The following is a 12,944-nucleotide window of genomic DNA, read 5'->3' as shown; positions in this document are numbered from 1 at the left end:
GAGAATTTGAGATATTCATTATTATTGAGCTTCAACAAAATATTAGAGTACATACACTGTCTATCACTTTTAATCTACTTTGAAAACACCAAAGAATCTTACACTCAAACAACCTCTCGCTCACCTTGGTAATTTGATCTCTCACTCAAAGATCTCAGACCTAGAATCAAAGGTGGAGATTAAAACTCTTATAAATGGCATCAACAACTGTAATCTAATCAAGCATTCATTAGATCTTATCTAGATGCTTCTAGAAGAGAGATTAATAAAAATATGCTCCTTGCTTGGTAGAGATCAAAGTATTCTCTCCAACACCTGTGTTATCCCTACAAAAGAAAATTTTTCCCTTTATTAAGACCATTAAAATGTTGGTCACATGCTCATCCATGGGTACATAGTGTAATTGGACTTCTCACCTCTGTACATATTCCTTGATGAAGTGATACCATACGTTGATGTGTTTTGACCAATCACGGTATAATAAATGATGCAAATTTGATTATCATATTGGATGATCTTTGGATCTAAATAACTAAGATGGCTACTAGCAGCTTCTGAAGCTATATGGTCTCGCATATTGCCAAGCTGACAACAATTTATTTTTCTTCTATAGAATTTGGTACTACTAACTTCTATTTCCCACTAAACAGAGAAATAACTCTCATCCCAAGATGAAACAACACCTTGAAGTGCATTTCTTTTATCCAATCTAAGTATCCTATCAACTTCACTCCTCCCTATATCTCGAAATGTACTCAACTATACTATGGTGATATCTCAAGATGTGCTTTATTTTTGTCCAATGAGTTTTCCTTGGTTCAACCATGAACTAGCTGAGTGTATTGATTGAAAAACAAATGCTTGGCACATAAGAGTGGCAAAAAGTTGTTTGTGCAATGCAGGGCCTGCTACCTCTTTCTTTGAAGTTTCTATATTTTATTGGGGTTTACAATACTACATCCTTAGAAGCTTTTAAAGATCACAACTATATAATTTCCTTGACCAAGGTAAATATTTTCCTTCATGCTACCATACTTCCAATGCAAGAAAGTAATGTATCAAACCCAACTCTTTCATCTCATACTCTAAAGCTAGATCCCTCTTGTCATTTGTTATGAGCCTTTGCAATCTTGTCAAGAAAATATTATTCACATATAGCATAAAACTAAATGACTCCCCCCCAATCAGTATGCAATAAAGGTTTGAGTTAACTTAAATCTTAACAAAGCCCATTCCCTACAAATAATTGTTCGTATCCTTGTACCAAGCTTTGGGTGTCTACTTAACCCCATGTAGTCCTCTTGTCAATCTACACACATGATAATCCCTCCCATGCACCTTGAAACCCTCTAGTTGTTCAATCTAAAACTACCTCATCTATCATTTTGTTAAGGAATAAATTTTCTTGGCATTCATTTGATGAAACCATTGTCCCATATTTATTTCAAGAGAGATCACAACCCTAATGAAAGTGTATCGAGTTGTCAGGGAAAAGGTTTTCATTGCAATCCACTCTCTTTTTCTAAGAGATCCCCTTAGCTACAAACCTTGCTTTGAACTTCTCCACTAATATTTTTAGAATGCTCGAACTTAGAGATCCAATGTGATCCAACCACTTTCATATCCATTGTCTCTCCCAAACATCTTTCTTCATGATGGAAGAATATTCTTCCACCAAGGAATCCTACCACACATTCTAGTGCAACACCTCTTATATGTTTGAAAGCTTCTTGCCAATGAAATCAAACATTACTTACATATAGTTTGAATATTTTTGTGGTGGAATTGTCTATCATATAATCATCCTTGGGGCACCCAGAATTCTTGAGCATCTTGGATAGTCTCAATAGTCACTCAACTCCTCTTTCTCTTAGTTCGAGGAGGTACTGATACAATGAGTAGAGTTTCTTTTTCCTCACATTGTGTTCTAAAACTCATACTATACACTTGAAAACTCTTTGATGAAAATTAAGTTGGGCCTTTCCAAGTTCTATGACAAAAAATGCTCAAAAATGTGTTTTCCCATAAGTTTCCCAACACAATCTTAAGCCTTAGGTTTCCCTGATCAAGTTTTTGATCTCTCCAATGACTTATTAGGACTCTAAGAGATTTTAATCTCAAGAATACAATCCAAATAACCATCCTAACAAGTTTCAAATGCCTATCCTCAAGGAAAAACCAAACAACTCTGCCTACTAGGCCTACAAGCCCCAATTAGCCCTCAAATGTTGCCCTATTACATTTTTCTCCAAAATTTTCCAAACCACCCAAAAAATGAATTAAATATTAAAACACCCATTTTTCTCCTTTAAAACATATCCAAATATTAGATTGGGTTGGTTTTTACCATGTCTCTTCTATTACACTATGAGCCTCTTTTTAAGCATTAAAAAACCATCATTTACAAAGGAACTATAAATAATACTTATCCCCTAACCCTATAATTTTTTTCAGTATCTTAAAATTATCTTTAATTAAGTATTCTTCAATTACTCTGAACTAGGAAACTCTCTTTATGTGCTTTATATGAAACCCTCACCACATAAAGCCAAAAACTAGGGTCTCTTCAAATCCGATCGAGAACCCACTTGTAGAATCAAATGAAAGTTGTTCCAACATTAATTAGTCATATATTAACTATTCCAATCATAAAAAAATTACCTCCAATGGACAAAACTCCTACTGTTGCTCCATAGCAATGAATTTCATGCTTTTCCCTAGCAAGAATGGTGATCGCCTATTAGTATCATGCCTCTATTTGAACATTATAACTTAGGGAAAGTATTATAAATGTTAGGGAAACATAATCTCATGGGAATAAGTGTCTACATCCATGAGATGACCATCATTTCCAAAGGGAAACCAAAACTGGTTAAGGAAAGCAATAAAACCCTTTAAAAGAAGACAACAAACTCTAAGGAAAACAAAATTTTGAATCTTAGTGCATGTAAACCTATTCAAAAAATGTATGAAGATGCTTCCAAGACCATATGGCTACAAGTAATCAAAGATAATCAAGAAACCATGCACAAAGTGCTTGCTAAAATGGAGATTTATTGAGTTTCTCATAACCTGTCTGTATAAATGTTGATCAAATCCATATTGCACTTACTCCTATGCCTTGACTAGGCTATTTAACATGTAAAATAAAGTCCCCAGCTAATTCCTTCAGTTTTAGCTTCTTACAAACATGTTTAAGCCATTAAAATTAATTTCCCTCCAAAAAGTAACTAACCATTATAATTTGAGTATTCAAATTTACAACTCTTATTTCTCCCTTCTAATTAACTCAAACCCCATCAAACTTTTAGAAAATAGTTATGTAGGACCTAATTAGCTTGTCTAATATCCCTTTAACCTATTTTTAATCTATTGGCCTCCTATTACATTCAATTTCTCTCAAGCCATTATTAGGACCTTAAGGAATTGCATACATCTTATGAGTTTGATTATTACATTTATCCATGATTGGCTCTAAAACTTTGCATTTTACCATTATAAATTTCTTCTTTTCATTGTCCATGCTATGATTCTTTATCATACCTTTGTCTTTGAGGGGTGGACCTACACCACTCTCCTTCATTGTTCTTTGAATAACTTGAGTCAAGCCATGGTTGAACTGCAAATATTTGTTTAAAAGAAGCCAATGTACCAATATTGATTTTCAACATCAAAAAAATTTATTCAAACCTTGTGATAGTGGGTCTCACCAAATATCTCCCATGTGTGTGATCTCTCATCAAATATAGAACCCAAGGGTGATTGTAGATATAGTTTTTGATCCACCTTGCATCTTCCACAATTCAAGTCATCCAATCAGGTTTTCTCGTGTCCTCCAAAAGAAGGTCAAGGAAATGTGCTACATAAGGTCTATTGACTTGGTGATTAGTGCTTCCTTTGGGCTTCACAAAATGGCTTAACCACCTCCTATGGATCTCAGTAAGTCTAGTGTTTGTGATATTTATTGATAGCTCAAGATTTTGGTGCAATAACAAACAAACCAACAATTGGTATCAGAGTCTTGGGTCACGAGTTTGAATCTTGAGTTGTCTCCTTCATTTTGTCAAATTGAAACCCTCAATTGGTGTTGAGGGGGAGATTTTTGACTTTTTGGTCAACACCTCCCTTAGGGTTTGCGACATGGCTTAATTGCCTCTTGTGGATTTTGGTAAGTTTGGTGTTTGTGACATTTGTTGGTAGCTTGAGCTTTTGGCACAATGACAAGCATATCAACAAGGTCATGTTATATAACCCTTGTATAGACCTGCAAATAAGGTTCTTCTAGACCATGTGGATTTTAGTTTTATACTTTTATCACTATGTTTTAGGGGTTGAGTTAGGTAAAAAGTTAGAAAGTTGTCAAGAAAATGCATACCTTTTCTACATCTTTTAGATACAATCAATTGTAATCAATTTGGGGTAGACATGATGTACTTACTCATAAAATTCCTAGAAAGTCATGTTGTACAACCCTTAATGGTAGAGTAAAAACTTGTAAAAATGATTTGATGTTGATTAAAAATTCCTTTCATTTCATAAATTTTGATTGAGATTCTATTAACTTATGGTGTTTTAACTAAGGTTACTTTTTCTTCATTGTTTTTTTCCTATGAGTAGTCTAAAAGAAACATGTTGTATGGACTTGTGCAGATAGATACAACCCTAAAATCAATTGGAGAATTTTCTTCCATGTTTCTAATTTTAAATACAATTAGTTTCTTGAGATTTTGTTGTCTTTATTAAATTTTATTTCAATGTCCTCATTGATTGTCCTGAACCCTATCTAGGGTTTCTAGCAAGTAAATTTAATTTACGATTAGAGTTTCTATTGTTGAAAACTAGTGAAACTTTGTGAAAAGTTATGTCCTATTATTTTGGATAGTTCATAAAAAGGAGGACTCAAGACTTCTTCATCTGAATGAGTTACATATATGCCTATGTGTTTCAAGTTGCATATTGACTAGACAAAACCCTTGGTGAATGTTGGTTGATGTAAAAAGGTCATTGTTTAGAATTCGCGATGGCATTATTGGTTATTTATATATTCAAATGAAGTAAGATATATATTCACAAGTCAGCAATAACATCGTGTTGATCAAGTAAACATGTTTGTGCACCCATTAGGCTTAAGAGAAATGCATCTAGATTTGAAAAATTGGTGTGAACTTGAAATAGTTGTTTAGATCAGGGAATAGTCTTTGGTGATTAATCAATTTCAGTCCTCCATCTTTAATCACCTGACTTCCTTTAAAATGTGACTATCCCTTACCAAATTGGAGTATGCTTGGACTTTTTTTCCCATTTCTATGTCGAACTTCATCTCCTTTTTGAAAATAGAAACTATTCTTGAACTCCTATCATATGTGTTAGTGTAAATACATATTCACTATTTACACTTAAGTTTACTTAGGTTAATGCATTATTTAATTATTTTTCATTATTTTATTTGTGAGATACTTAGGAGTTTGTGCACTCTTGTGAGTTTTCATGATGACATCATAGGGGTTCACACCTCTTTTAAGCACCTATTGTCTACAACACATGAATCTTCTACACACATATGACACTTTGTCATTCATATCCATTCATCTAGAATGTTGGATAAGGTGCTTAGTTGTCTTATCTCCTAGTTTTTTCTAGAGACATTCTAGGTGGTTCTAGAGAGGTCTTTATATACAAGCACTCCTAGTGTACTCTTATCATGGCATATTGAATATATCATCATTCTGGTCATACTCTCTCTCTCTCTCTCTCTCTCTCTCTCTCTCTCTCTCTAGTCTACTGTGTGCTTGTGTTTGAGTTATTAGTTCCTGGGTGAATTTTTTCCTTAGGAAAATTCTTACATGGTATCAGAGCAACTTGGAGACTTTCTCATCACATAACCATTTCGAGACCACGCTTGCTTTAGCACCTCAGCCCAAATCTAGAGTATTGCAAAAATTGGGAGTGTGCAGAGGTAGATTTGACCTCACCATTACGTCGAAAATGTTGAATCGATGACAATCTACTATAAAAACACCTACGTTGGCCCAAAGTCAACTATGAGGCAATATTTTTTTGCAAATCATAACCTAGAAGCCTCGATTTGTAGTTTAGGTATTATCATTTTATTGATCTGATTAATTATTTCTCAAATTTGCCACCCCGGCTTGACACTCTATATTTTTGGCAGACTATTTATTAATTTTGCAAGCTAGGCTCATTAATCACGCAGGAAACTCTCCATATTTTTTGCCTCATAAAATCCATGCGCCATACCTGTCAAATCTGGGCCGCAACCACATAATTTTCAGTGGCCATTTCACTCCCAACAACCTAGCAACAATACAAACCCATGATGGCTAATCAAGGAATTTGGTGGGTTTTTTTACATAAGTTCTGTAGATGTTTCAATTTACATAGCACTAAGGGCACTAACCCCACCTATATGGGATTTTTTTAAAATAGAGCTCTAGCTTGTTGAAAATAGTCTGGTAGGGTTAAATGATTCTTGTGTCACCGACTTAATTTTTCAGTAAGGTTGTTTTTAAAATAGAAAACTTACCATGCAACGCCCAATAGGGGATACATGGTGTCCTACCATTGGACATATGGATAGCACTAATTCACCACATGGCGACCTAAGACCCTACTCGCTAGCTAGGATAGGTCCACCTAGTGGATCACGACAGTGAATCCAGATTTGCCAGATGTACCGAGAACTACCACATTGCCACATGGAATCTAAACACATCATTTGCCACCTAAGACTTGCCAAATCATTTTTATAGAGGAAACATCATCATTCTATATCGTATGGGTGTTGACTCAGCTTGCCACATCATCCTAGGGGCCCAAATTTTTTTGTTGATGTCAGTAGTACAGTGTGCTAAATTTGATAGCCATTTGACCATCATAATAGGGCATTTTATAACTACAATGATGGTTTTTTGACTCTCAAACTTATACTCACAATAGACCCCTCTCTAGATTGCTATTTAGTTTGGCAACCTGACTTTGCAAGCCCATATCTTAGACATCTGGACTCCAATTTAGGTGTAATTTTTTGGAAATTGGGTAGAATTTCCTAAAAAATTTATTGGTGGTATTTTTTTTTTGTTTTGGTACATAGATTTTGCACAAATTGCATTTTTTGGCAATTGTACCTACATAATCTTGCATTTTGCAACTTCAAAAGCTCCGTATAGGCACATCTAGTCACTTTTTCAGGTTTTGTTTTTTCTGAAAGTGTGTATTTTTTCATCTACTTTCTAGATCTAAAGTCAAATTCTAGGGTTTTTTGGACCAATTTCTCACATTCAAAATTAGGCCTTTTTCGGCATTGTAAAGCTTTGATTCTTTTTCAGAATTATTGTAAATCTAAGCTACATTGCTTAAGTGATAGATTTAAGCCTCATAAGGCAATTGTAAAAGCAAAATTAGAGAGTCCACTTTGTTCATTTTGACAAGTGGCCCATTGTAAACGCACTACTTATAAAGTGCCAAAGCATCTTTTTTCGGGGGTCTTTTGATTGAGTGAAAAGGGGGGGGGGTACTATGTTTTTGTGTCTCTCTATTGTGCTCTTTTCATTTTCTACATCATTGGTTTTAAATGTCCTCCTCTAACTTCACACAACTATTCTACATGGAAAGATATTGCATGGAGTAGATTAATGGAAAAAGGATTTACTCTTTATGTTGATGGTACAATCACCAAACCTACTGATGCTAAAGAACTCATTCATTGGAAAAATCAAGATTGACAAGCTTTAGGAGTTATCAGGAGTTTTGTACATGGGGATCTTCTTTTCCACATTAAAACTTTTTTAGAATCTAAAGAAGCTTGGGATAAACTTGAACAGTTGTATAGTAAAGTGGATGAAGAAAAGGGATTTCGGATTGAAGACAATCTACTTCTTTTGGATCTGAAGAATTTTGACACAATTTAGGATTACATCATTAAAGTCAATGAGTATAGGGCACTTCTTAAATATTGTGGAAATCCCATGAAGGATGGTAGGTTGATTCATCACATCCTGAAGAGGCTACCTTCTGAGTACACAAACTTTGTTTCAAGTTTTAATACTCACATGTTGACCATGGGATCTGCTTAACACAAGCCTTCCTTTGATGCATTTACAGAGATGTTTATTGTTGAACAATCTCACTTGATGGATTTAGGATTTCTCAAGTCATCAAAGACCAAAGCCTTGGTGGCTAGTGTTGAGCACAAATCAAGTCAAGGAGGGAAAAGAAACAACAAGAAGAAGTAGTGGAAGCAGAAAACACAATCTGCAACATAGCAATCCTCCTCTCAACAAGGAAATTATTCTTTCAACAAGAAGGGAAGTAACAAAAAGAAGGAAAAACATTTTTGTGCATACTACAAAAAGCCAAATCATGATGAGCATCATTGCAAAACTAAAATAATCAATGAGTTAGAAAATCTACTCAAGCAGAACAAGGTTCAAGTGCCAGATAATTCCAAGGATTCAACTCCAACCTCTTCGAAGGGTAAAGGTCAAGCACTTATGGCAAACACAAGTTCTTCTTCAGAATGGATACTTGACTCAAGTGCCTCTTACCATATGGGTTCTTCAAAGGAAGATTTTTCTTCATTGAAGCAGTCTAAGGTACCACACATCTTCATGGGAGATGATACTAAAATGGAAGTTGAAGGGAAAGGACATCTAGAAAAGGAAAATGGAGAATTCAAAGATTTTCTACACATTCCCAACCTTAGCTCCAATCTCCTATCAGTTTACCAAATCACTCACCTTGGAGATGGTCATAAGGTTGAGTTCCTTCCAGATTCAATGATGATGCGAAGTCTAAAGATGATTCATTGGTTACAATGGGGAAATTCAATGATGACAAGAGGCTTTATTCCTTCTCCCACTTTGTTCCTAAGTCTCCTTCTCACTCTACTTCAAACATCAACTTATGGCATGAGCAGTTTGGTCACCTTGACTTCCACTCTCTTTAGCAACTTTTCTCTTAACATATGGTCAAAGGTCTACCTAGTATCAGCTTTTCTAAGGGAGAATGTTCATCTTGTTTAGTGGATATGAATTTCAAGGATAATTATGATAAAGGGAAGTCTTCTTGAGCTCTAGTTGTTCTTTAGCTAGTTCACATGGTTTTAGCAGGACCCTTTGTAGTGACTTTAGTCAGCCAAGGCCACTACATCCTCACATTTGTTGATGACTTTTTGAGATTCACTTGGGTCTTCTTCCCTCATCACAAGAATGATTTGGTTAATAAACTTCAATACTTTAAGGCTCATGTTGAACACAAGTGAAGGAAAGACATCAAGGGTGGACAATGAGAACAAATATGTAGACAGAAGACTTAAGAACTTTTGTAGAATTGAGGGGATTGATCTTCAGAACTCACCAACATTTAGTTTGCACAACACAGATGTTGTAGCTATGAGGATTAGGACTCTCAAGACCATGTAAAGTTTCATGATAAAGGCCAAGTCTCTTGATCCTACACTTGAAGTTGAAGTCATTAGCAGTGCTACTCACATACTTAATAGGTCTCCTCATCCAACCTTAGATGGCAAGACTACTTTTGAGGCATGGTACAGCAAAAAATTAGTTGTGGGTCACCTTAGAGTCCTCTGTTGTCAAGCATGGGCAAACCTATCTTCCGGGAGTTTCAAGGCACTAGCACCTCAGCCTTGTACCTTCATCGATTATGAAGACAATATGAAATCTTATAGATTGATGGATCCAGAGACTCATGATATTTTTGTGGAGAAGGATGTTCATTTTGAGGAAAGCTCTCCGAGCTTGTCCTCTACTCCTCTCTGCACATCATAAACAGTGGAAACTAATAGTGACACTAGCGATAGTGCTTCAACAGGTTCAGACACGGTGGGGTTCTATCAACAGTTGCAGTGAGAGGTCACATCAGTCCAATCCACATGCTTACATTTCCATAGTGAAAGGTCCATCATAGCATGGTACATCTCATCTTCCAACTACAGCTTCAGTTGACTTGGGAGATAGACTTAATGACTTACATCTTCTCATTGATGAAGGTGATCCTTCTATAGTTGTTGTGAGGGCTCACTCTGACCCTAATGTCCATCCTCTACATGATCAATCTTCGTCGGTTGGCATGATTATGAATCCTTATGAATAGAAATTAGTGGAGGTCTCTTTGTCAGTTAAGGAGACAGATGGTTTAGTGGAATAGGTTCAACAGACATCCTTGCTAGGCCTGCATTCATTCCTTTTAGCACAAATGGAAGGGGTAAGCATCAACATCAAGACAGGGATACTTGAGTAGGTTTCAGGGCCACCATACATCTTCAGGAGTGTACCTTTTCCTTTGTTTCTTCCTAAGGGGACGAACACTATTCTGCATTCTTGGACCAGCTTCTTCATCGAAATGGCTTTCACTTGTCAGCATTCTTCTTTTGGGGGAGAGCCTATTTTGTCTCTCTTTCTTCTCTTATCATTCTCTCATGTATATACTAGATGTATGTTGTAATGGGGGGGTCTTGATTACTCCATCCATCGATGCATCCCTATTTATCTCTCTTTTTGGGGGAGGGTTTTCCCCATGAGGTTTTCCCTCTTTCCCCACTTTATGAGAGATTGCCTCTTCATTATGTACATGGGTACCTAACATGGCATAGTAGGTAGGACCCATTATGCATCTTCATCCTAGTTTTGTAAGCTTAAGGATATTCCCCTAAGTTGCACTTAAGGTGGGGTATTTGTGTAAATACGTATTCACTATTTACACTTACTTAAGTTTACTTAGGTTAATGCATTATTTAATTATTTTGCATTATTTTATTTGTGAGACACTTAGGAGTTTGTGCACTCTTGTGAGTTTTCATGATGACATCATAGGGGTCCACACCTCTTTTAAGCACATGTTGTCTACAACATAGGAATCTTCTACACACATATGACACTTTATCATTCTTATCCATTCATCTAGAATGTTGGATAAGGTGCTTAGTTGTCTTATCTCCTACTTGTTTCTAGAGACATTCTAGGTGCTTCCTAAGAGGATTTTATATATAGGCACTCCTAGTGTACTCTTATCATGGCATATTAAATATATCGTCATTCTTATCATACTCTCTCTCTCTCTTTGGTCCACTATGTGCTTGTGTTTGAGTTCTTAGTTCCTAGGTGAATTTTGCCCTTAGGCAAATTCTTATAATATGGTATGATGTACAAGTGTAGGGGCACCTAGGTGGGCTAAGAAAGACTTGGGGCTCCCTTTGGTATTTTTTCTTATAGTGATGTTAGCCATTGCTAGGTGAATAAGAGACCTAACCCAGTCTTAGGTTGAGGTAGTTACAATAGGTAAGTGTTAAAAGGTTTAAGTGTTCCTAGTTGCTCAATTAGGTTTTTTGGGCATTTTTGTGTTCTGAAGGGAAATAAATATCAAATAGGGGTTTCAAGGTCCTTATTACATGTTTTCTAACCATTTAAGGCCTTTGTAAAGGTTTGATATCATTTGGAGTAAGCTTGAGAGTCAGACGCTCAAAATTGCAAAAATTGCTCAAAAATTGTCAATGTTGCCATTGAAAACATTGACAACTTTTCTTGTAGAAAAGAAAATTTTTAGTTGGAGCCTTTTAACTATTTGAAGTAGTTGGGATAGGATTTTATATGTGTTTATAAGGTCATCCTCAGCCTTTTTCCTAGGTTGGAAGTTTGGAGGAATTCTGGTATGTATAGACTGTCAACAAGTTAATAGTTACAGTTTTATACGTTCAAGTTTTTTGGCACCTTAATGGATTAGATAAAGAATGGTGGTTTCTTAAAGCATTAGTAGAGATCAATTTGAGATTATTTTCATTGCTATTTTTTGGTTTTGTGAAGTTCTATTTTCTTGTAGAAATTGTTTTGGTTTTTGTGTGTCTATTGTTTTGAATCCAATCTTGGAGCAAGACAAGGTCATCACTCCCTCTCCCAGCATAGGATCTGTATGACCTCTTGGGATATGGAAATTGACTCCTTGTACATATTTTATGTCAAAGGAGGTCCCTTTCAAATTAAGGAAATGGCTTTTATGGTGATGCCATAGGTGAGCTAGAGATGCATGGCCAGGGATCACAATCTATTGCAGAAGTGTTTGGAGTGGTTGAATGTGTGAAATACTTCAACCAAAGCATAGAAAGTGTTGAAGGAAAGAGTGGAGAAGCCCCAACTTCAATGGGATCCTTTGGTAAGAGTTATATGGAGGGAAAGGCCTTCTTGTTTGCAAACAACTAGTAAAACCCTTAAAACCCTTGGTTTTAGGCTAAAATTATGGTTGCATTATACAGACAAGTTGGGAACCCTAGATCCCCAATATCCTTAAGGTCTCTAAAAAGGGTGACTAGATCAATTTTTTTTTTGACCTCTTATTAAGGACTTTTGCAAGTTAATTGAGTCTTATTGCATACGGAGGGCTAATTTCTTATAGGCCTATTTCAAGAAATTTGAGGAAACCTTGCATGAACTTTGGAACTTGAGTAGGATTTCAATATTTTTGGTGCTTGTGGAATTTGTGGAGAATCCAAATACCTTCTTAGGAGCCATCCATCTCTTTGTGGCATCTTTTGAGGATTTGGAATTAGTTGAAATGAGGAGATTAATTGATCTTACATTGGTGTGAATCTAGTTGAATTGCCTAGGACCACATTGTTAGGTTCCTAAGAAAATTAGGGGAAATTAGCAGCCATATTAGGTCAAGTAAGAGACCTAAGGAGACCCTAGAGGAAGCTAGGGTAGGAGCAAGATTGAGTGTCACATCATGTATCATTGACAATGTACCACACTCTTGTGGTTGTAGCTCCTAAGCTAAAAAGACAAGAAATGATGGATAAGTCCTCGTTGAAATTGAAGGTGAACTCATCAATGTGTGTAGTGGCTTCCATATAAGACTTCACATTATTTTTTTTGGACATTGGTTGACAAAGTGTCTTGGTTGGTGACCAGCAAAGT

Source organism: Cupressus sempervirens, chromosome 3 (assembly GCF_028749045.1).
Source record: "Cupressus sempervirens isolate cs-2001-9-10 chromosome 3, ASM2874904v1, whole genome shotgun sequence".
NCBI lineage: Eukaryota > Viridiplantae > Streptophyta > Pinopsida > Cupressales > Cupressaceae > Cupressus > Cupressus sempervirens.
The sequence above is the reverse complement of the archived record's forward strand: the minus strand, read 5'-3'. Positions refer to the sequence as shown.